Here is a 26,058-nt window from a genome sequence, read left to right on the forward strand (position 1 = left end):
GTGTTAATCGCAATACTACACACTACCGATATGATGAAGAGCCTATGAGTCACACACTTAGAAGATAATTTAAGAATCAATTTGTGATAAGGGTATTTTTGTCTTTCAGGATGAATGGTATTTTGGTAATCTCACAGTGCAATTAAATTTGCTGAGGTTGTTGCTTGTATTTAATTTATATTAAAATTAAATTAGTGAGATTATATTTATATATATCTATGCATATTTAAATGAATTATTATTATTAATGTTAATATTTATTACAATATTTATTAATTACAATAATAATTAATTATTAAAATACCATAAGCGGGTGTTTGGTTGTAAGGGTGAACTAGGGTTGGAGCCCATGGTTATTCCTAAGTGGAATAGGTTTTAATTGTTGCACTATATAAGTGCAACTTAAAAAATTAAACAAGAGATAATAATTAATTCATTCAATAATTAAAACCCTACGCACCCTTTTTACTCTCTCTCCTCACCCCTACTCATTGATTGAAGAGAAAATATTCTTTCTCTTCTTGACTCATTGAAACATTGATTCTTGAAGCCATCAAGAGGATCTAGCAAATCCCTTGATAGTTCTATGGATTATATTCGGTGGACGCCGTGAGTGCGATTCTACTTTAATTGGGAGTGAGATCAATTCAGAGATATTGAAGGAGCCTCCAACGTTTGTAATGTATTCCAAATCCTTGTATGGGTTAGACTTTGATTCATACAGATTTTTTTTTAACACTGTTTTATTTATAATGTCATTCTTTGCCTGGATTTTGGTCTTTAATGTGACGATCAGATTCGTTTTGTTTTATTTTCTGTCATTTTTCCGCTACGCGAATCGTTTCACTCATTTACACGAAAGAGCTCGTGACTACCTTAAGGCAGTTGCAGGAAGAATGTCTCCGAGCCAGTGTTTCTGAAAACCGGACCAGACCTTGCTTGTTCAAGGTCTAGTTTCTGATTTGATCGGTTTGACTAGTTGGATCGGTCGTTAGCCGTATATTATAAAATTAAATTTTAGTCCCTAAATGTTTGAAATTCATCAAAACACACCCTAAATAATTACATATGACTCCCAAAGTTTGAAATCTATCCAAAACACCCATATTGCTCTAGAGACTGGTGAGTGGTGACACAGTGACAATCGACGGCCAATCAAGTTTGGAATCATGGGGCTTTTAATGTGTAGGTTCTGACGAATCTTATGATGGTGTCAAGGAGTTTTGATCGGTGCCGGAGTTTTCTGGAATTAAAAAGAAAGGTCAACGATTGCGTGAACAATAGGTGGACGTTGATCAATGGCCAATCTAAGTTTGGAATAATAGGGCTTTTGATGTAGAGGTGCCGCGAATCTTATGGTGGTGTTAGGGAGTTCTTACGACGTCAAAATTTATCGGAATCAAGAAGAGTCCGACGGTTATTGTGAACGATACGTGAATAGCGAGTGATGAAAGGCTAGATGGAGGCCACTAAAAATGGTTGGGTTTTTTTTGTGGATGTCATTAAGTCTTATGGTGTGTTTATCTCCCTCGAACGATGTTAGAATCCGGCGATTGACTTGTACTGGACTACGATTCAACATTATTCCAATGGTCCAACCGCGGCACCATCCGGTTTGATTAAGAATACTGATTTTTATGGGACCCAGACCAGAGATGACACTTGTTCCTGGTTGAACCGGTCTAATCATCCAGTTTGGTTTGATTTTCAAAACACTACTCTCCGAGCCCTAAAAGGGGTCGGTAAAGAAAATACCCGAGTTGACTGGAAGCTCAGGAACGAGGGCACCCAGTAGCACGATGGCTCAGTAAGAAAAAGACGACCGAGCCTTTAGAGGGCTCAGCAAACAAAACATGGGCGAGCAACATGTTGGCTCAAGTAAAGAGGTCGACGTGCATGCTGGCAGCCTAAAGAAAGTAGCAGCCAAAGACTTGGCCAAGAGAAGTCCCTCCTACGGGCGAGGTTGGCATTGTCGGAGGGAGTAATTCTAGGTCATCCTAGCTGAAGAGTAAGAAAACGGATAAAGCGGCTCAAGTTGCGATCAATGCACTGATGCTCAACTTCCTAACCATATTAGCATTGGGGCCGCATCGACTAGAGATGGAATAACCCCACGAACCTTCGCGGCCATTAGAGATGCTGCCCCAACCAAGATGCTGGCCTTGGTGTGCAGCTATGCGGCGAAGACTGGTAGTTCTCCTCCTCTTTTCTTTTATTTGCATGTTATCCTCGCTTCTTACAGACTTTCCATCTTATCCTTTTTAGGTTGCCAGGCGAACATGCTTTTTTATGAGAGTGCTATGTCACCTCGGAGGGCACTCATAAAAGATGGCAAATGGCAGAAATGGTGAAAGAGATGCTCTAGCCAGGGTCGAGGTTGCAGAGAAGAAAATGGGCCAAACAGTCTAAGCTCAATGGCTCAAGGGAGAAATGGCGGCCTTGGGGTCAAGGAAAGGGAATTCCTTGACAAGCTCAACCCGAGCGAGGCTGCTTGAGCGAAGGCTGAGCTAAGACACTAGAAGCCAAAAGAATTTGGCACAGCAGCGAGGTTCAATAACAAGTTAAATTCTGAGCTTTCTTTTATTTAAAAGGCTACCTTGGACTGGGAGTCCAAATCTATGCAGTCCTCGCTCGACCTTGTCAAGGAGGTGGAAGGTCAACAGAAGGCCACATGCGGGCCGGGCAACTCAGACTTTAAATGAGAAGCTGAACAAGGCCATCACTACTCGGGCCTAACAAACATCCGGTCTTCCTTGATATAAGCTTGGGAGCCCACCCTTTGATCGACTTCTCTTCCTTCCGTGAGCTTGTTAGAAGGAAGTCGAGGATAAAGGTTGAAGTGTAAGGAATGGCCTACATGTACTCGATGACTCCGAGGATGATGGCGAGGACTAGAGAGTCGAGGAAGGCGAAGAGGAGATCGAGCTCAAGCTGGAAGTCAAGGATCTAGCTCTCCTGACCGACTTCCCGAGCGAGGCTCCAACCTTGAGAAACTACTACTGTCCCTTCCATTGCAGAATTGTCTCTTCCCGTCGGTGAAGAGATCGTTGCTCTCCCCCAATTGCCTAAAACATCATTTTTTTTTTTTGTTTTTGTTGTTTGTTGTTTTTTTTTTTTTTTTTTTTTTTTTTGTGTTGTTGTTTTTTTTTTTTTTGTTTTTAGAATGTAATAGAATTCTATTATGAAAGGAAATCTTCAGTATGTCCTTATCGTCAAAAATTGTTATATTCCTGCAGAGTCATTTCATTCTTCCTAGTTGGACTTGTAATAAAGATCCGAATTCGCTCTAAGTTATGCGTAGCTCGCTTCTTAAAAAGCTTTTTGGATGTGTGCGGGGAAATCTTTTGCGACAAGCAACTCTGATTTCAGATTAGTTGTCCGTTTCGAGTTTTGGACGTCGACTTAGGCTGATTTCCTTCGACGTGTTTTTTCTTGAATTTTTTCAAGTTTAACTTCATTCGATTTAGGATGTTTCATCCTTAAAGAGTTGAATTTTGGCGTGGCTTTTTGAGATAAGCTGCCTTTTTCGGACCTTTGACTTCGAGTTTTCTTTTTGGAATACCATCACGTAGGTCGCATTCTTTAAGTGATAAATGCTAACAGCTAAAAAAACATTACACTGAACAAAAAAAAATCATGAATAATACCTCTTTTATTGATCAATGCTTTGGCCTTGAGCACTTACAACGATAAAAGAGAAACATGAGACCTGAGTTGCTTATTGGTATACCTTCGCAAATGCTCAGCATTCCGCTCGCAGTATTTGTTCATCATTGAAGCGTTCTAGGTGAAAAGATCCTGGTGCGAGCTTTTCTAAGTCCTGAAAGGAAATTCCCATTTGGATCCCAGTACCCCAAGTTTGAGTTTTGGGTACCCTGGATGACCTTTTTGAGAACCAGGTTGCCCACTTCAAGTCTTTTTTTTTTTTTTTTTTTTGGTGTTGAAATATGAGGCAAGCCTTAGTTGAGACTTGGCCCGATGCATTTCAATTAGATCTAGCCTCATGCGAAGTAGGTCTTCATTTACTTCCTCGTTGAAGACTTCCCTTCAGAATGAACTGATTCCTACCTCAAGCAAGACCATTGCTTCACACCCGTATGATAAAGAGAACAGGGTCTCACCTATCGAACTCCTGACTGTTTTTTTGTAGAACCATAAGGCTTCAAGCAATTCTTCAGCCCATCTTCCCTTCAGGGCATTGAGCTTCTTTTTAATAGTGTGTTTGATGACCTTGTTTACAACCTCTACTTGACCATTGGCTTGAGGCCGATAAACAGCGGCGAAGCTCTTCTTAATGTCAAGTTGTTCGCAGAAAGATCTGAGGTCTTCAGTGTCAAACTATTTTCCGTTGTTGGTTATTAGAGTGTGGTAGATTCCAAATCGACAAATAATGGTTTTGTAGACAAAATCCTTCAGCTTGTTCGACGTGACGATAGCCAAGGGCTTGGCCTCTGCCCACTTGGTGAAGTAGTTAACAGCGACCACCGCAAACTTGATGCCCCATTTTCCTTGAGGCAAAGGGCCGATTAGGTCAATGCCCCAAATAGGGAAAGGCCAGGGGCTTATTGGAGTAGTCAATTCTTAAGGTGGAGCTCGCGGAATATCTGCAAACCTCTAGCACTTATCACACATGCGCATGTAGTCTATCGCATCGTTAAAAATTGTCGACCAATAATACCCTTGGCGAAGTACTTTGTAGGCTAGAGATCGGCCTCCTGCATGATTTCCACAAATTCCCTCATGGATCTACCTCAGAACATAATCCGCGTCTTCATGGTCGATACATGGTAGCAACGGTACATTGAATCCGCGTTTGTACAATTTATCATTGATGAGTGTGTACCAGGCTACCTTTGTATGAAGTGTCCTGGCTTCAGTTCTCTCCTCTGGTAGTGTACCATCCCTTAGTAGGCAATGATTACGTCCATTCAACTCTATCTCTGACTCATTGTTAAAACTAGTCCTTGTAAAGCGGAGATGCTTGGTTTTGGAAGGAACTTAACTGGGGCAAAATTGACCTTCTCCTGGTTCATTATAGAGGCTAAGCTGGCTATCAAATCTACTTGCGAGTTCTTCTCCCTTGGAATCTGGTGAATTATGAAGGATCTGAATTGCTTGAGCTCGGTTTCCACTAGTTGGAGGTAGGACGCCATCCTGTCTTCTTTTGCTTGGTATTCCCTAGTAATTTGGTGGACTACGAGTTGTGAGCACTATAAATCTTAATGGACTCTACCCCCATTTCTTTGGCAAGGCAGATCCTTGCGAGCAACGCCTCATACTCAGCCTCGTTGTTGGAGGCGGCGAACCCGAATCTTACTATAACTCTGATCTTTCCCTCTGGACTTTCAAGCAAGAGCCCTGTTTTTGCCTCTTTCTCATTCGAGGAGCCATCCACATGTAAAGTCCATTGCCATAAGTCGTCGAGCTTCGACTTTTGTTGCTTGATTTCTCTCGAGGTATCTGCCCCTAGCAGGCTTGATTCACCTTCTGGCTGGTAGGAGAATTCACATATAAAATGAGCCAAGGCTTGAACTTTGATTGTTGTCCTCGGGATATATTTAATGTTGTGCTACCTTATCTACATTGTCTACTGGATTAACCTACCTGATTTCTTGGGCTTTTGCATTATTTTCTTCAGGGGAAAGTTGGTCAACACGTGGATGGAGTGTGCCTAGAAATAGGGCTACAGCAACCTGGCAATGATGACAAGGGTGAAGGCGAGCTTCTCCATTTCAGGGTATCTCGTCTCCACATCGAGCAGTCTTTTGCTCACATAGTATACCGGCTATTGCACTCCTCCCTCTTCGTAAGCCGATGTCAGGCTGACAGTAGACTTCGATACCGATAAGTATAATAACAATGGCTTACCCTGGATGGGGTTTGACAACAAAGGAGGTTGTCCTAGATGTTTCTTCAGCTCCTAGAAGGCTCTTTCACACTCCTCTATCCAATTGAAATCTTTCTTTCCTTTCAAGGTCTCAAAAAATGGTAAGTATCTATCTGTGGCTCGGGAAACGAACTGCCAAGTACGGCCACACGCCCTATCAAGCTTTGTACCTACTTTATGTTGGTTGGGCTTTTCATATCAAACAGAGCCTGAATCTTCTCTAGGTTAGCTTCTATACCCTGTTAGTTCATAAGGAAGCCCAAAAATTCCCTAAGCCTACTCCAAAAGCACATTTTAAGGGGTTAAGCTTTATTGGGTATTTTTTTAGGATATCAAATATTTCCCCTAGATGCTCAACGTGACTTTCAGCGACCTTTGACTTGACGAGCATGTTATTGATGTATACCTCCATGGTCTTGCTGATTTGGTCGGCAGACATCTTGTTCACCAAGCCCTGGTAGGTCGCCCCAGCATTCTTGAGGCCAAATGGCATAACCCTGTAACAATAAATTCCATGGTCAGTAATAAATGAGATGTGCTCTTCATCGGGCTGGTACATCAGTATTTGGTTATATCCCGAGTACGCATCCATGAAGCTAAGTAGTGCATTTCTAACTGTCGAAACTACTAGCTGGTCGATATGTGGTAGCAGAAACCTATCTTTAGGACAGGCTTTATTCAGATCCTTGAAGTCGATGCAAGTCTGCCACTTGCCATTCAACTTCTTGACCAGTACCAGGTTGGCGAGCCAGTCCAAGTACTTGACTTACCTAATGAAGTTGATTTTCAGGAGTTTGTCAACTTCATCCTTGAGCACTTGTGAGCGTTCTGCATCTATAGACCTTCTTTTCTGTCTTATGGGTCGACCTTTAGGGTCGAGATTCAACCTATGGCACATTACCTTGGGGTTGATCCCCACCATATCCGCATGCACCCATGCGAACACGTCGAGGTTTTTCTTCTGGAACCCCACCAAATTATCGGCCATTTTTAAGCTCAAATTGTTGTTGATTTTCAGTATGCGAGTTAGATCTTCCTCGCTGACACTTATTTCTCACAGCTCTTTTGTCGGCCCTACTGTGAGCTCTTCTCTACGGATGCAAGGATATATAGTATCCTCGAATGGCTCGAGGTTTGGCTTGGATTCTGCTATAACCATTGTTCTCAAGAGTAGCCATTTTTATGCTGTATGTATGTCTCGGTTGTAACATTCCCGAGATTCTTTTCTGTAGCTCCTGATTGTCGCAACCCCTTTAGGGGTCGAAAACCTCATTGCTTGGCAACACACCGATGTGACTGCACTCAAGTCATCCAAGATCGACTTTCCGAGGATGACATTGTACGTGGTAGGACAGTCTACCACTAAGAATTCAGCCATCACTGTCTTGATCTTGGGATTTATCCCTAGAGTCACTAGGAGGTCGATCGTCCTCTTGGGAACCAGGCTGTCCCCGATAAATTCGTAGAGCAACGAAGGGCATGCCCTTAGGTCTCTCTCTGTGAATCCCATTCCTCAGAAAGCTCCCAAGAAAATGATGTTTGTTGCACTCCCATTATCGACCATTACCCTTTGTACTCGGGCATTACTGATTCTGGCCGCGATTGCAATCACATCATGATTATGGCGAGGGGATTCTTCGCATTCTTCGATTGTGAACCCTACTACCTCGCTCTCTTGGTTGGGTCGCTTGGGCGGCTTCTATTCACAACTCATTATCTAAGGGACCAAGTCTATCCTTGCCTCTTGGGCATACTGCTCACGAGCACGCCTTGAGCTCCCTACTATGTTGTGCCCCCTATAGATCATGCCTACCTAGACTTCGTTGTTGGCATTTGGCGGGGCTTGTTGGACTTGGTTTTGGGCTTGGTTTTGGTCCTGGCTCTGGATTTGGTTATTTTGATCACCAGGATTTTCGCGAGCTGATGCCATCTTAACGAATTCCTTTAGGTGGCCCCTTCTTATCAGGTATTCGATGGAATCCTTCAAAGCCTGACACTCGTTTGTGTTGTACCCAACATCCCAGTGGTATCGACAATACTTTTGCTAATCTCTTCTGCCCGAAGCCTCCTTCATTCTTTCTGGAGTGGGCAGTCTCTTCGCCCTACAGGAGACTTCATAGATGTGGTCAATGTCTTGAGTAAGGGGGGTGTATTCTGCATACCGTGGGAAGGACTGCCTGTCTCCACGGTTATCTGTTCTTTGTCTTTTTTGGAACCTATTGCGGTCCCTATCATTGCGGTCTTGGCCCCCACGCTTATCCGATGGTTGATTTTGTCGCTTGTCCGGAACCCCTCGTGCTGAACTTGTACCCAATGCTACCAGCAAGCTTTCCACATGCTGGTGTTTTACAGCCATTTGGTAAAACTTGGCCAGACTTACGTGATCTTCACTTTGGAGCTCTTTCCACAGCTCTGTGTTTGGCCTGATCTCTACAATCAGTAAAGTTTAGATGGACTCCTCGGGTGCATTCGCAACCTTTGCTTGCTCGTTCTGGAACCTCGTTCAGTACAAGGTTAATGTTTCGTCTCTGATGCGTGTTTACGACAACATGCAAAAATAGCAAGTGCACTAGTCGCACAAAGTAATAAAGTGATGAGTGAGTATCGTTCCCACTAAGATTGGTTGCTAAGCACTAAGTTTTCTACTATTTTCAAGTTGGAGCAATCGAATTTGTTTGGATTAATGGGAGAAAATTAAACTTAAAACTAAAACAAACTCAAAACACTACTACTCCGAGCCCTAAAAGGGGTCGGAAAGAAAAAACCCGAGTTGACTGGAAGCTCAGAACGAGGGCACCCAGTAGCACGATGGCTCAAGTAAGAAAAAGACGACCGAGCCTTTAGAGGGCTCACAAACAAAACATGGGCGAGCAACATGTTGGCTCAAGTAAAGAGGTCGACGTGCATGCTGGCAGCCTAAAGAAAGTAGCAGCCAAAGACTTGGCCAAGAGAAGTCCACTCCTACGGGCGAGGTTGCATTGTCGAGGGAGTAAATAATCTAGGTCATCCTGCTGAAGAGTAAGAAAACGGATAAAGCGGCTCAAGTTGCGATCAATGCACTGATCACTCAACTTCCTAACCATATTAGCATTGGGGCCGCATCGACTAGAGATGGAATACCCCACGAACCTTCGCGGCCATTAGATGCTGCCCCAACCAAGATGCTGGCCTTGGTGTGCAGCTATGCGGCGAAGATAGGTAGTTCTCCTCCTCTTTTCTTTTATTTGCATGTTATCCTCGCTTCTTACAGACTTTCCTCTTATCCTTTTTAGGTTGCCATGGCGAACATGCTTTTTTATGAGAGTGCTATGTCACCTCGGAGGGCACTCATAAAAGATGGCAAATGGCAGAAATGGTGAAAGAGATGCTCTAGCCAGGGTCGAGGTTGCAGAGAAGAAAATGTGGCCAAACAGTCTAAGCTCAATGGCTCAAGGGAGAAATGGCGGCCTTGGGGTCAAGGAAAGGGAATTCCTTGACAAGCTCAACCCGAGCGAGGCTGCTTGAGCGAAGGCTGAGCTAAGACACTAGAAGCCAAAAGAATTTGGCACAGCAGCGAGGTGTCAATAACAAGTTAAATTCTGAGCTTTCTTTTATTTAAAAGGCTACCTTGGACTGGGAGTCCAAATCTATGCAGTCCTCGCTCGACCTTGTCAAGGAGGTGGAAGGTCAACAGAAGGCCACATCGGGCCGGGCAACTCAGACTTTAAATTGAGAAGCTGAACAAGGCCATCACTACTCGGGCCTAACAAACATCCGGTCTTCCTTGATATAAGCTATGGGAGCCCACCCTTTGATCGACTTCTCTTCCTTCCGTGAGCTTGTTAGAAGGAAGTCGAGGATAAAGGTTGAAGTGTAAGGAATGGCCTACATGTACTCGGATGACTCCGAGGATGATGGCGAGGACTAGAAGAGCGAGGAGGCGAAGAGGAGATCGAGCTCAAGCTGGAAGTCAAGGATCTAGCTCTCCTGACCGACTTCCCGAGCGAGGCTCCCAACCTTGAGAAACTACTACTGTCCCTTCCATTGCAGAATTGTCTCTTCCCGTCGGTGAAGAGATCGTTGCTCTCCCCCAATTGCCTAAAACATCATTTTTTTTTTTTGTTTTTGTTGTTTGTTGTTTTTTTTTTTTTTTTTTTTTTTTTTGTGTTGTTGTTTTTTTTTTTTTTGTTTTTAGAATGTAATAGAATTCTATTATGAAAGGAAATCTTCAGTATGTCCTTACGTCAAAAATTGTTATATTCTGCAGAGTCATTTCATTCGTCCTAGTTGGACTTGTAATAAAGATCCGAATTCGCTCTAAGTTATGCGTAGCTCGCTTTCTTAAAAAGCTTTTTTGGATGTGTGCGGGGAAATCTTTTGCGACAAGCAACTCTGATTTCCAGATTAGTTGTCCGTTTCGGTTTTGGACGTCGACTTAAGGCTGATTTCCTTCGACGTGTTTTTTCTTGAATTTTTTCAAGTTTAACTTCATCGATTTAGGATGTTTCATCCTTAAAGAGTTGAATTTTGGCGTGGCTTTTTGAGATAAGCTGCCTTTTTCGGACCTTTGACTTCGAGTTTTCTTTTTGAATACCATCACGTAGGTCGCATCTTTAAGTGATAAATGCTAACAGCTAAAAAACATTAACTGAACAAAAAAAAATCATGAATAATACCTCTTTTATTGATCAATGCTTTGGCCTTGAGCACTTACAACGATAAAAGAGAAACATGAGAACCTGAGTTGCTTATTGGTATACCTTCGCAAATGCTCAGCATTCCGGCTCGCAGTATTGTTCATCATTGAAGCGTTCTAGGTGAAAAGATCCTGGTGCGAGCTTTTCTAAGATCCTGAAAGGAAATTCCCATTTGGATCCCAGTACCCCAAGTTTGAGTTTTGGGTACCCTGGATGACCTTTTTGAGAACCAGGTTGCCCACTTCAAGTCTTTTTTTTTTTTGTTTTTTTGGTGTTAAATATAGGCAAGCCTTAGTTGAAACTTGGCCCGATGCATTTCAATTAGATCTAGCCTCATGCAAGAGGGTCTTCATTTACTTCCTCGTTGAAGACTTCCCTTCAGAATGACTGATTCCTACCTCAAGCAAGACCATTGCTTCACACCCGTATATAAAGAGAACAGGTCTCACCTATCGACTCCTACTGTTTTTTTAAACCATAAGGCTTCAAGCATTCTTTCAGCCCATCTTCCCTTCAGGGCATTGAGCTTCTTTTTAATAGTGTTTTGATGACCTTGTTTACAACCTCTACTTGACCATTGGCTTGAGGCCTAAACAGCGGCGAAGCTCTTCTTAATGTCAATTTGTTCGCGAAAGATCTGAGGTCTTCAGTGTCAAACTATTTTCCGTGTTGGTTATTAGAGTTGTGGTAGATTCCAAATCGACAAATAATGTTTTGTAGACAAAATCCTTCTCACTGTTCGACGTGACATAGCCAAGGCTTGGCCCTCTGCCCACTTGTGAAGTAGTTAACAGCGACCACCGGCAAACTGATGCCCCTTTTCCTTGAGGCAAAGGGCCGATTAGGTCAATCCCCAAATAGGGAAAGGCCAGGGGCTTATTGGAGTAGTCAATTCTTAAGGTGGAGCTCGCGGAATATCTGCAAACCTCTAGCCACTTATCACACATGCGCATGTAGTCTATTCGCATCGTTAAAAATTGTCGACCATAATACCCTTGGCGAAGTACTTTGTAGGCTAGGATCGGCCTCCTGCATGATTTCCACAAATTCCCTCATGGATCTACCTCAGAACATAATCCGCGTCTTCATGGTCGATACATGGTAGCAACGGTACATTGAATCCGCGTTTGTACAATTTATCATTGTGATTGTGTACCAGCTACCTTTGTATGAAGTGTCCTGGCTTCAGTTCCTCCTCTTGTAGTGTACATCCCTTAGTAGGCAATGATTACGTCCATTTCAACTCTATCTCTGACTCATTGTTAAACTAGTCCTTGTAAAGCGGAGATGCTTGGTTTTGGAAGGAACTTAACTGGGGCAAAATTGACCTTCTCCTTGGTTCATTATAGAGGCTAAGCTGGCTATCAAATCTACTTGCGAGTTCTTCTCCCTTGGAATCTGGTGAATTATGAAGGATCTGAATTGCTTGAGCTCGGTTTCCACTATTTGGAGGTAGGACTCGCCATCCCTGTCTTCTTTTGCTTGGTATTCCCTAGTAATTTGGTGGACTACGGTTTTGTGAGCACTATAAATCTTAATGGACTCTACCCCCATTTCTTTGGCAAGGCAGATCCTTTGCGAGCAACGCCTCATACTCAGCCTCGTTGTTGAGCGGCGAACCCGAATCTTACTATACCTCTGATCTTTCCCTCTGGACTTTCAGCAGAGCCCTGTTTTTGCCTCTTTCTCATTCGAGGAGCCTCCACATGTAAAGTCCATTGCCATAAGTCGTCGAGCTTCGACTTTTTGCTTTGATTCTCTCGAGGTATCTGCCCCTCAGCGTTGATTCACCTTCTGGCTGGTAGGAGAATTCACATATAAAAATGAGCCAGGCTGAACTTTGATTGTTGTCCTCGGGATATATTTAATGTTGTGCTACCTTATCTACATTGTCTACTGGATTAACCTACCTGATTTCTTGGGCTTTTGCATTATTTTCTTCAGGGGAAAGTTGGTCAACACGTGATGGAGTGTGCCTAGAAATAGGGCTACAGCAACCGGCAATGATGACAAGGGTGAAGGCGAGCTTCTCCATTTCAGGTATCTCGTCTCCACATCGAGCAGTCTTTTGCTCACATATTATACCGGCTATTGCATCCTCCTCTTTCGTAAGCCGATGTCAGGCTGACAGTAGACTTCGATAACCGATAGTATAATAACAATGGCTTACCCTGGATGGTTTTGAACACAAAGGAGGTTGTCCTCAGATGTTTCTTCAGCTCCTAGAAGGCTCTTTCACACTCCTCTATCCAATTGAAATCTTTCTTTCCTTTCAAGGTCTCAAAAATGGTAAGTATCTATCTGTGGCTGGGAAACGAACTGCCAAGTACGGCCACACGCCCTATCAAGCTTTGTACCTACTTTATGTTGGTTGGGCTTTTCATATCAAACAGAGCCTGAATCTTCTCTAGGTTAGCTTCTATAACGGCCATTCTAGAAACGTCTGTAGCCCCAGTATTATTTTGACCAAGGACACAGATAATACAGTAAGGCTATCATAGTGTTGAACGACCCTGTCGAAGGGCAGTGAATGATCTCACTTGTCAAGGTTGTTTGCCGACAACCTGGTGTAACGCATGGGTGCTTGCTAGAGGCAAGTTCACTGGATACACCAACTAGAGGATTCTATATAGATGGTAACCCTAGTGTCTATGGAATAAATCCTCTAACGGATGGTGGTGCATGAAATCCTTAGACTTGAGATCACTGGAGCGCTTTGTGCACCAATTGTTATAGTTTTACACTAGCCCAACGTAGTTTTATTCAAGAGCTATCAATATGGTAGTGATTGGCTACATTGAGAAGTGTATCGAGACTATGGTGGATCAACAAAGGATTCATCACTCTTGGGTACGGGAGAAGTTATCTAACTAGGTAATTCAATAAATGACAATGACACTAAATCTGTGGCCATAGTGGGATTGAGTTGTTGCTCAATCCAATTTAATAATCTTGTCATTGGTTCAGTAACCGAATACAAATATGTCGAGGATATCTGAGGTTGACACTATTTTTGTACCTCAGTCTCGTTGAGATAACAAATGATAAAAAGATTTGATTGCACGGTAACCATATCGTTGACAGGCTGCAATTTCTCTGAATCCGAATCTATCAGGTGGCCATGATGCCTTGCTAGGGGCCAATCTTGGTTTGTGTGTAGTGAGACGATTAATTGGTGTTAATCGCAATACTACACACTACCGATATGATGAAGAGCCTATGAGTCACACACTTAGAAGATAATTTAAGAATCAATTTGTGATAAGGGTATTTTTGTCTTTCAGGATGAAATGGTATTTTGGTAATCTCACAGTGCAATTAAATTTGCTGAGGTTGTTGCTTGTATTTAATTTTAATATTAAAATTAAATTAGTGAGATTATATTTATATATATCTATGCATATATTTAAATGAATTATTATTAATTAAATGTTAATATATTATTACATATTAATTGATTTTAATTACAATAATAATTAATTAATTAAAAATACCATAGAGCGGGTGTTTGGTTGTAAGGGTGAACTAGGGTTGGAGCCCATGGTTATTCCTAAGTGGAATAGGGTTTTAATTGTTGCACTATATAAGTGCAACTTAAAAAAATTAAAACAAGAGATAATTAATTAATTCATTCAATAATTAAAACCCTACGCACCCTTTTTACTCTCTCTCTCACGCCCTACTCATTGATTGAAGAGAAAATATTCTTTCTCTTCTTGACTCATTGAAAACATTGATTCTTGAAGCCATCAAGAGGATCTAGCAAATCCCTTGATAGTTCTATGGATTATATTCGTGTGGACGACGTGAGTGCGATTCTACTTTTAATTGGGAGTGAGATCAATTCAGAGATATTGAAGGAGCCTCCAAACGTTTGTAATGTATTCCAAATCCTTGTATGGGTTAGACTTTGATTCATACAGATTTTTTTTTACACTGTTTTTATTTATAATGTCATAATCTTTGCCTGGATTTTGGGTCGTTAATGTGACGATCAGATTCGTTTTGTTTTATTTTCTGTCATTTTTCCGCTACGCGAATCTGTTTCACTCATTTACACGAAAGAGCTCGTGACTACCTTAAAGGCAGTTGGCAGGAAGAATGTCTCCGAGCCAGTGTTCTGAAAACCGGACCAGACCTTGACTTGTTCAAGGGTCTAGTTTCTGATTTGATCGGTTTGACTAGTTGGATCGGTCGGTTAGACCGTATATTATAAAATTAAATTTTAGTCCCTAAATGTTTGAAATTCATCAAAAACACCCTTAAATAATTACATATGACTCCCTAAAGTTTGAAATCTATCCAAAACACCCATATTGCTCTAAGAGACTGGTGAGTGGTGACGACAGTGACAATCGACGGCCAATCAAAGTTTGGAATCATGGGGCTTTTAATGTGTAGGTTCTGACGAATCTTATGATGGTGTCAAGGAGTTTGATCGGTGCCGGAGTTTTCTGGAATTAAAAAGAAAGGTCAACGATTGCGTGAACAATAGGTGGACGGTGATCAATGGCCAATCTAAGTTTGGAATAATAGGGCTTTTGATGTAGAGGTGCCGGCGAATCTTATGGTGGTGTTAGGGAGTTCTTACGACGTCAAAATTTATCGGAATCAAGAAGGAAGTCCGACGGTTATGTGAACGATACGTGAATAGCGAGTGATGAAAGGCTAGATGGAGGCCACTAAAAATGGTTGGGTTTTTTTTGTGGAGATGTCATTAAGTCTTATGGTGGTGTTATCTCCCTCGAACGATGTTAGAATCCGGCGGGATTGACTTGTGACTGGACTACGATTCAACATTATTCCAATGGTCCAACCGCGGCACCATCCGGTTTGATTAAGAATACTGATTTTTAGGGGAAACCAGACCAGAGATGACACTTGTTCCTGGTTGAACCGGTCTAATCATCCAGTTTGGTTTGATTTTCAAAACACTACTCCGAGCCCTAAAAGGGGTCGGTAAAGAAAATACCCGAGTTGACTGGAAGCTCAGGAACAGAGGGCACCCAAGTAGCACGATGGCTCAAGTAAGAAAAAGACGACCGAGCCTTTAGAGGGCTCAAGCAAACAAAACATGGGCGAGCAACATGTTGGCTCAAGTAAAGAGGTCGACGTGCATGCTGGCAGCCTAAAGAAAGTAGCAGCCAAAGACTTGGCCAAGAAGAAGTCCACTCCTACGGGCGAGGTTGGCATTGTCGGAGGGAGTAAATCTAGGTCATCCTAGCTGAAGAGTAAGAAAACGGATAAAGCGGCTCAAGTTGCGATCAATGCACTGATCGATCAACTTCCTAACCATATTAGCATTGGGGCCGCATCGACTAGAGATGGAATAACCCCACGAACCTTCGCGGCCATTAGAGATGCTGCCCCAACCAAGATGCTGGCCTTGGTGTGCAGCTATGCGGCGAAGATATCGGTAGTTCTCTCCTCTTTTCTTTTATTTGCATGTTATCCTCGCTTCTTACAGACTTTCCATCTTATCCTTTTTAGGTTGCCATGGCGAACATGCTTTTTTATGATGAGTGCTATGTCACCTCGGAGGGCACTCATAAAAGATGGCAAATGGCAGAAATGGTGAAAGAGGATGCTCTAGCCAGGGTCGAGGTTGCAGAGAAAGAAAAGGTGGCCAAACAGTCTAAGCTCAAATGGCTCAAGGGAGAAATGGCGGCCTTTGGGGTCAAGGAAAGGGAATTCCTTGACAAGCTCAACCCGAGCGAGGCTGCTTGAGCGAAGGCTGAAGCTAAGACACTAGAAGCCAAGAAGAATTTGGCACAGCAGCGAGGTGTCAATAACAAGTTAAATTCTGAGCTTTCTTTTATTTAAAAGGCTACCTTGGACTGGGAGTCCAAATCTATGCAGTCCTCGCTCGACCTTGTCAAGGAGGTGGAAGGTCAACAGAAGGCCAAAGCTGGGGCCGGGCAACTCAGACTTTAAATTGAGAAGCTGAACAAGGCCATCACTACTCGGGCCTAACAAACATCGGTCTTCCTTGAATAGAAGCTATGGGAAGCCCACCCTTTGATCGACTTCTCTTTCCTTCCGTGAGCTTGTTAGAAGGAAGTCGAGAGGATAAAGGTTGAAGTGTAAGGAATGGCCTACATGTACTCGGATGACTCCGAGGATGATGGCGAGGACTAAGAAGAGGTCGAGGAAGGCGAAGAGGAGATCGAGCTCAAGCTGGAAGTCAAGGATCTAGCTCTCCTGACCAGACTTCCCGAGCGAGGCTCCCAACCTTGGAGAAACTACTACTGTCCCTTCCATTGCAGAATTGTCTCTTCCCGTCGGTGAAGAGATCGTTGCTCCCCCAATTGCCTAAAACATCATNGACGAACCAAGACTCTTTTCTCTTCCTTTTCACTCTAATTTATACCTCTCTCACTTAAGGATGAAGCCCTAGCAAGCCAAAACGCGTCGTTTTATTTTTACATCTGATGTAGGTTTCACTGCGGCGAGGAATTTCGGGCCAAATTTGAGCGTGATAGAGTCTTAATCTGGAAAAGTGTTAAAGATATGAATTTTAGCCCTTTCAATTATATTTCTGGTAGTTCAAGAATCAGCACAATCTGAGGTCTACAGCTCAAGTTATGGCAGACATACGGAAGCACGTCCAAAGACATTTTTCTTCAGTTCCCAGCGTACTTTTCACGACTTCAAGCCAAGTTTTCACCCTTTTCCAGTCAGAATTAGGAAAAACCTAAAACATGAACATTGTAGCTCTTATTCTTAGCTTTCCAGAGCTTCTAAATTGAGGTCATTCCGAGTTTGCAAGCTCAAGTTACACAGTTTACGCTCAAAACAGTCATTTATGCTTAAAATCATCGTTTAGGCCTGCAAAGACAAATTAATAGAATTAGGTAGCAATTATGGCCCAAATTGTATGACAAGTATCCTAAATCCTATCGAAATTCAATACAAAATCATAGGGAAAAATAGGATTATCATTAGGCAATGTATAAAATTCATTGATGACCTTCGCAGTAAATGCCACATCATTACCCCTCATAAACACAGTATCTGATTCACAATCCGAGAGGTTGGCATAAAATTCTCTCACTAGCAGCTCTACTGCCGCTTGTGCAGGTGCACTCATAAATAGTCCCCAACGTCTCCCTTGACTCCAGTCCATAGCCTGGCTCACGGTTAATCCACACTCAGGGATAAATCCTTTATCTTTCCTTTGGGCTGCCCCTTCATAACATGTCCGGGCTTGATCACTCACAAATCTGTTGTCCACTTTCTTTCCTTTTCCTTTTCCCTTGGACAACACTTTGAGTGGCATTTTTCTAATCTCTCAATCAACTCACAAATTCAGCTTAACAACTCAACTCATTTCACCCTATGACAAACACAATCAACCCTGCAGTAAAACCACACTTCCAAAAATTTGCACTTAAAACCCCAAATTGCAATGTTTCCAAACTCAACCAAACGCTCCAAAATTTAAAATCCACACTCCTCAATATCACAATATTCAAAATCAACACTTCCTCCAACTCAAATCCACGTACAATATCACCAAAATTCACAAATTCAACCACAATCAAAATTTTCAAATCTACAAATCTCAACTCGAAAAATTGTAATTAAAAGCTTAGGGAACTTGAAATCTTACCAAAACAATGGAGTATTCGCCACCAATTTAGCCAAAAATCACCTAGATTGCAAAATCCCCAATTTCTTGAACCCACAAATTTCTTCAATTTTTCGCAAAGATCTTGGTTATATTGAGTTCTTTTAGTGTTTAGAAAGGTTAAGGAGTGAGAGACTTGGTTGAGAAATCACTAGGAAGTCTCTGGATTGAAGTTGGAAAATTTTTCTCTCAAATGACTTTGTAAAGTTTTATGAAAAAATGAAAAGTCACGCGCGCTTTTATAAAAACCAGTTTTCGCCGCGGCGAAGAACAATCTTCGTTGCGGCGAAGTTCTTCATTTTTAAACCCTAAAACCAACCCAGTCGAAGCCGCAGCAAAGGCAAATTCTTCGCCGCAGTGAAAAATTGCAGTAGCAAATCGCCCAGGCGAAGAACTTTCTTTGCCGCGGCGAAATTGCCCTTTATGATTTTTGCCCAACTTGCTTGGCCGCGGCGAAACAAAATTCCTCGCCGCAGCGAAAAATTACAGAGACGAATTGCCTCAACGAAAAAGATACTTCGTCGCAGCGAAGTCTGGGACTTTTCAAATACCAAATTTTCACAAATGTGCTTCGCTGCGACGAAAACTGGACAATTTCGTTTTCCGCCTTAATTCAATAACTCACCTGAAACACCCAAAAACACACAAATTAGACTTCATCTACAATTATAAGAGAACTAAACAATTAAAAATAAACAACAACAAATGAAAACACCTGGGTTGCCTCCCAAGGAGCGCTTGTTTATAGTCGGAAAGCTCGACTCTTTTAAGTTCTCATGTTGGAATGTCGAGCCGGAGAAGAATCGACTTGCAACTCATTACTCCATCGATGTATGGCTTCAACCTCTGGCCATTGACCTTAAATGTGCCTTTTTCTTCATGTGACACCTCCACCGCTCCGAATGGGTAGACTCTTGTAACTATGAAGGGTCCGGACCATCTTGACCTAAGTTTTCCTGGGAAAAGCCTAAGTCTAGAGTTAAACAACAACACTTTCTGACCCATTTCAAAGTTCTTCTTCCGGATATGCTTGTCATGCCACTTCTTGGTCTTTTCCTTGTACATTCTAGCATTCTCATAAGCTTCTTGACGGAACTCATCGAGTTCATTCAAAGTCAGCATCCTTTCTTCCCCAACAACTCGTAAATCCATGTTGAGCTGCTTTACTGCCCAATAGGCCTTATGCTCGAGTTCTACGGGCAAGTGACATGCCTTCCCATAAACCATCCTGAATGGAGACATACCAATCAGAGTCTTAAATGTAGTTCGGTAGGCCTATAATGCATCATCTAATTTCCGTGACCAATCTTTCCTAGATGCATTAACTGTCTTTTCTAAAATTCTCTTCAATTCTCTATTCGACAGTTCCACTTGCCCGCTGGTCTGTGGATGGTAAGGTGTTGCAACATTATGTTTTACCCCATACTGGCCTTAGAATACTTGGTTGCTGTCCTACTTCCCTCTCATGACAATGCCTTAGAATACTTTCCATTTCCTCTTCCGGAACACACCTACATATCATCTAATCAGCACAATGCCTATAAAGGAATGACTCTTCCCAAAAATAGTATTTCAAATCTGAGAAAAACTTCCTCTTTTGTTGGAAGGTCATGCCAATGAGGAGCACTCTCGCTGATAAGTAGTTTGCAAAATCTGCATACCACGGTGCTTTCTCCACTCTTATCAATTTCTCATCCGGGAAAGTTTCTCTGATTTGGGTTTCTTCTGCATTTCCCTGAATTGGTCGTTCAATCCTTGACAAATGGTCTGCTACCACATTTTCCAACCCTTTCTTATCTCGTATCTCCAACTCAAACTCTTGTAGCAATAGGATCCATCTTATCAGCCGAGGTTTCGCTTCTTGCTTTGCCAATAGGTGCTTGAGTGTTGAATGGTCCGTGTAGACTATCACCTTCGCACCTAGCAAATATGACCGAAATTTATCAAAAGCAAAAACCACAGCTAACAATTCTTTTTCAGTGGTGGTGTAATTCAATTGTGCATCAGTGAGTGTTTTGCTAGCATATTGAATTACGTGCAACACTTTGTTTTTCCACTGTCCTAACACTACTCCTAAATCAAAATCACTAGCATCACACATCAATTCAAATGGTAGTCCCCAATCGGGGACTGCAATAATAGGTGCAGATACTAATAACTTTTTTAGAGTTTGATAGGCATGCATGCATTCATCATTAAAATCAAAAGCAACATCTTTAATCAATAAATTGCAAAAGGGTTTAGAAATCTTAGAAAAATCCTTGATGAACCGTCTATAAAACCCCGCATGCCCCAAGAAACTTCGAACTGCTTCAACATTGGAGGGTGGTGGCAGCTTCTCAATCATGTCCGTCTTTGCTCGATCCACTTCTATTCCATCCTTTGAGATTTTATGACCAAGCACTATTCCTTCCTGGACCATGAAGTGGCACTTCTCCTAATTGAGCACCAAGTTCGTCTCCTGACATCGCTGCAAAACAAAAGAGAGATTAGATAAGCAATTATCAAAGAACGAACCAAAAACAGAGAAGTCATCCATGAAGACTTCTATAAACCGCTCCCACCATACCTCCAAAGATCGACATCATGCATCTTTGAAATGGCTGGTGCATTACACAACCCAAAGGCATTCTTCGGTAAGTAAAGGTGCCATATGACAAGTGAAGGTTGTCTTCTCTTGATCCTCAGGAGCGATGGCAATCTGATTGTATCCCGAATAACCATCCAAAGAATAGTAATAAGCATGCCCTTCCAATCTCTCTAACATCTATCAATGAAAAGAAGTGGAAAATGATCCTTCCTTGTCGCTTCATTTAATTTTCGGTAGTCAATGCACACTCTCCAGCCTGTAAATGTCCTAGTTGGTATCAATTCATTGCTCTCATTCTTTACCACTGGATACCTCCCTTCTTCGGAACCACTCACCACGTGATGCTCACCACTAACTCACTCAGATAATAGATATGATATCAGATGTGATATTATCCCACTCTAGAAGTTCACCACCTCCTTTCTCACCACTTCTTCATCGAGGTTCAATCTTCGTTGTGGTTGAACTCTAGGCTTGTACATCCTCCATGAGTATCTTGTGCATGCAAAAAGATGGAGAGATGCCTCTAATATCCGAAATAGTCTATCCAATTGCTGATCGATGTTCTCTCAAAACCCGAATCAATCGCTCTCTTCCAAATTGCTCAACTTTGAACTGATGATTACTGGGAATGTTTTCGATTCCCAGATACACGTATTTGAGGTTGGGAAGGTAAGGGTTTCAATTCAAGCTTTGAGGCTCCTCGTTTCTTTCCTTTGCCTTCTCTTTCTCAAATCAATTCCTCAAATTCAAGATCTTGGTTCTCATCAATCTGAAGTGCTTCCAACAATCTAGCACATTCATTCTTTGCTGACTCTCTACCTCTATTGTTCTTGATTGGGCAATACACGCTTCTAGAGGTAGGTGTGGAGTGTTCTTTTCAATGACCTCCGCTACTAGTTTATCCACCACATCAACACTAAACATGAATCTGACCGGATGGGAACTTCATACTTCAAACACATTGAACTTTACTATTTCATCTTGAACCCTCACAGTAACTTTCCTTCTTCACATCAATGAGTGCTCTTCCCTGGCCAAAATGGTCGGCCAAAAATGGTCGGCTCAAAATAAGAGGCTTTCCTTACCCTCTTCCATGTCCAATACAACAAAATCTTCCGAAAGATAATCTTGTCCACCTTTACCAACACATCTTCAACTATACGCCTTGGATGTTTTATGGACCTATCTGTAAGTTGCAATGACGTGGTCGTTGGTTTCCTTCACCAATTCCCAATCTCCTGAAAACAGAAAAAGGCATTAAATTGATGCTAGCACCTAATCACATAAAACTCGATCAAAAGTAATATCTCCTATAATGCAAGGAATAGTAAAACTCTTGTCTTTGAGTTTCGAGGGTAACTTCTTTTGAGAATGGCGCTGCACTCCTCTGTCAGCATCACTGTTTCCTCTATCCTCTAATTTCCTTTTGTTGATAAAATCTCCTATAATTTCGCGTAGCCGCGCATCTGTTGCAATGCATCTGCAAAAGGAATATAATATGCAATTTTCTATATATTTCAATGAATTTGGAAAACTGCTTATCCTGATTCTTCTCTTCAGTCTTTGAGGGAATGGCATAGGAGAGTGTGATGTGCCATTCTGGTGGTACTCGGGGAATGGCAATTTCTCTTTCTTCTGTCTTTGTCTCACTTCCCGTTCTTGTTCTTCTTCCCTAGAACTAGATGGTTTCTCTTCAGCAACTATTTCTTCATCTGCTTCCTCATCAGATTCTTCCTTTTCCCTTGGTGGCTTTTCTTCTTCTCTTGATTTCCACCTCTTCCAAATCTGTCCCACTCCTCAAAATTATGCATTTGCTTGCTCAGGTGGGTTAGTCACTGTGTTGCTTGGTAAAGACCCATGTGGTCTCTCATTTAGCTTTTCAGCTAACTACCCCATCTGTATCTCCAAGTTTCGAATGGACGCCCCTTGATTTCTGAAATTAGTTCTCGTCTCATTCATAAAACCTGTGGTCTCTGGCATAAACTTCCCAAACATGTCTTCCAATTTTGTCACTCTTGTCCATGGTTGATTGTTTACCCCTGTTTGTTAGTTGGCAATGCTCTTGTTCCATTGATTATTTTTCTAGTTCTGATTGCCCCAAGACAGATTTGGATGATTCCTCCAACCAGGATTATATGTGTTGGAATATGGATTGTTTGGTTGCCTCTTTTTCTTGCCAAGTAGTTAACCTGCTCTGATGATGACGATGATGAAGCAAATGTGTTCCCCACTTGACAGTCACTGCTCACGTGGGTTACCTGAACAAAAAATCACAAGTTAGTTGAGGAGCTTGAATGGAATTTATTTGCATACTTCCCACTGTTTCTGAAGTGCTGTCAGTTGGGCTGAAATGGCTGTATATGCATCAACTTCATGAAGACCCATAGATGTCTTCGGTTGCACCTCTCATATGGTCTTTGATAATTGTTGCTTGCCAGAACCTCAAGCAACTCGTGAGCTTTTTTCGGAGTCTTATTCTGTAGTGCTCTTCCAAGGCTGCATCCCCATAGTTTGTACATTCACCATCAATCCGTTATAAAATGTTTGGACTTGCATCCAAACTGGCAACCCATGATGTGGACACCTTCTCAGTAATTCTTTGTATCTCTCTCAAGCCTCATACAATGATTCCGATTCTTCCTGTAGAAACGATGTGATATCATTTCTCAGCTTTGCCGATTTTGCTGGAGGAAAGAATTTGGTCAGGAACTTCTATGCCAAATCGTTCCATGTTGTGATCATTCCTGTTGGTAATTCCATTAACCATCCCTTAGCTTTATCCTTCAATGAAAATGGGAATAGTCTTAACTCAATTGCATCATCTGACACTCCGTTTGACTTGAAAGATCACAAATCCCAAAAAAATTGGCAATGTGTAGATTTAGATCTTCCTTCAAATCCCTCCTGAACTGTACCGACTTCTGGATCATCTGGATAGATTGCTGGCTTTATCTCGAAGTTGTTAGCTTGTACGCGCTGGTCTAGTAATACTCGACCCACTGCCTCAACTGTGGGAACTAAGAATTCCCTCATGTTCTATTCTCTGCATCTCTACAACTATTACTTCTGGTTCAACTATAGCTTCTCTTCTCTTCCTTCTCTGTTCAGTCTTCGAGTGCTTCTTTCAATCTCAGGTCAACAGGAACCACTGGCTGACGTCATGCTCTTCGCTATAACTACACAGAAAAATAGAAGAGTGAATCACGCCAACCTAAAAGACTCACTAAAATTAAACAAACAAAATGAAGCAAAATAAAACTCCATCTACTAACACAAGAAAAAATTAATGTTAACATAAACTCAATCCCTGGCAACGGCGGCAAAAACTGATGCATGTTTACCACATGTAAAAAATAGCAAGTGCACTAGTCGCACAAAGTAATAAAGTGTGAGTCAGTTCGTTCCCACTAGATTGGTTGCTAAGCACTAAGTTTTCTACTGTTTTCAAGTTGGAGCAATCGAATTGTTTGGATTAATGGGAGAAAATTAAACTTAAAACTAAAACAGAAAATTCTAAATATTCAAAACTAAATTATGAAAGCAAGATTAAAAACAAGGTAATATCAATTTAAAACAACGGATAGGGTTTTGATTTCATTCGGACTCTATGATTAAATCTACAGATTATACTATTTCCATATTCACATGCATTGATTGTAAATTGGATTCTCTAAATTGTAAACATACACTACTCTCAGCTTGTTTTCCTACCTTTCCCTATTAAACTTCTGCATCAACAATTTGAAGATTATAGTTCTAAGCTCATTAAGCACCTAGAATCCTAGATTGATTTCATTGATTCTTAAATCTACCTCTAGCATTTAATACTACAATGGTGATTACCCAAGAAGCTTAACATGACTCATTTCTCAATCTCATCATGTTCATCAATTAAAAGCAATAAATCCAAAATAAACACACAATCCTTGCAATAGCATATGAAAATAATAAAAATCAATTGCTCAATCCATGAGAATAAGAACTACATCAAAACCCTAACCCAAAATGGGTTAGTTCATAGCTAAATCAATACAATAAGCAAGAAAAACAATAAACACAAAGTTCAACATGATAAAAATGAGACAAAAGACAAGAGATCTCCCCTAGTTGAAAAAGCCACCAGATTCAATCCCAAATCTTCTCACTTTTCAACACAAATTCGTCAAATCTAAACTAAGAAGATGAAAAAGCTACACTAGCCTAAGGAAAAAAATGACTCCCTCTCAAAATGGTAAAGTTTCACTTTTATACCTCACCCAAAAACCTAAAACTTTGCCTAAAAATGAAACTGTGTGTTTTAACGAAACTGAAAATTACAGACTTCGCCGTGGCGAAGAAGAAATCTCGCCACAGCGATGAAGTAAATGTAACTCTCGAGCGTGACTAATTTCGCCGCAGCAAAGATCGGCGAATCTTCATGAATAATTCTGAAATTACATAATTGCCCTTTGCTTGCTTCGTTGCTTGAATCTTCAATCTTCGATGCTCTTCCATGGAAACAAGCTTCACAGTGCTTTACTCTGCTTCAAAACTCTCCTAACTTCTGAGATCCGCTTACTTCTAAATCCAAAAACTCCAATTCGCTCATTATTTGCTCAAAATGTCCATTTTGGCCTGAAACACAAATTGTAAAGAATTAAGTAGCAATTCAGGCATAAATGAACTAAGAAGTATCTAAAATCCAGCCTAAAAGCCTAATAAAAACAATATAATTCTCGGATTATCAAATACCCCCAAACTAAAGACATGCTCGTCCTCGAGCATCAGGTACAAAACTCAAAGAAAGAAAACAATAAAAACTAAAGCACGACACAATAAAACTGGAAATGAATAATAAGAATTAGACTCAACTCAACATACGAATTGCCTAGAATTTATACAAGTCTCAAAGATTGTTGAAAAATTATTACTGGAAAAATGTTTAACATTCCAAGAAGTTATAAGTTGCATCGACTATCTTTCTCTACTGGTCCCTTGAGTAGGTGATCCCCACTTCAATTCACCTTTTGACTTCCCGGATTATTTTATGCAGAAATGTAAAGTTTATCAAATGGCGGCAGACTCCATAAGCCTAAATATCGAACTACTCTCCACTAATGAGGATTAGACATCGCTAAGAATCAAAAGGTCTTTGTAAGCTTATAATGTTAGGCTCAGGTAGTGGGCTCCAAAGGGAAGGAAAGGGTAAACAAATAAGAGAACTTGGTTTCCTTAAAGCAAACATTAGGACTTAATCCAACTCCCACTTGTTTTCTCAACCATCACTCAAAAT

At 41.5% G+C, this 26,058-nt stretch overlaps 1 non-coding gene across 1 annotated transcript; it reads left to right on the top strand.

Moving 5' to 3' along the window:
* The first annotated feature begins 23,352 nt into the window (after positions 1 to 23,352).
* On the top strand, positions 23,353 to 23,459 carry LOC116125943. Its single transcript, XR_004127413.1, has one exon. It is a non-coding gene; the product is annotated as a small nucleolar RNA R71 (small nucleolar RNA).
* Positions 23,460 to 26,058: the final 2,599 nt, after the last annotated feature.

Source organism: Pistacia vera, unplaced genomic scaffold, assembly GCF_008641045.1.
Source record: "Pistacia vera cultivar Batoury unplaced genomic scaffold, PisVer_v2 Contig173, whole genome shotgun sequence".
NCBI lineage: Eukaryota > Viridiplantae > Streptophyta > Magnoliopsida > Sapindales > Anacardiaceae > Pistacia > Pistacia vera.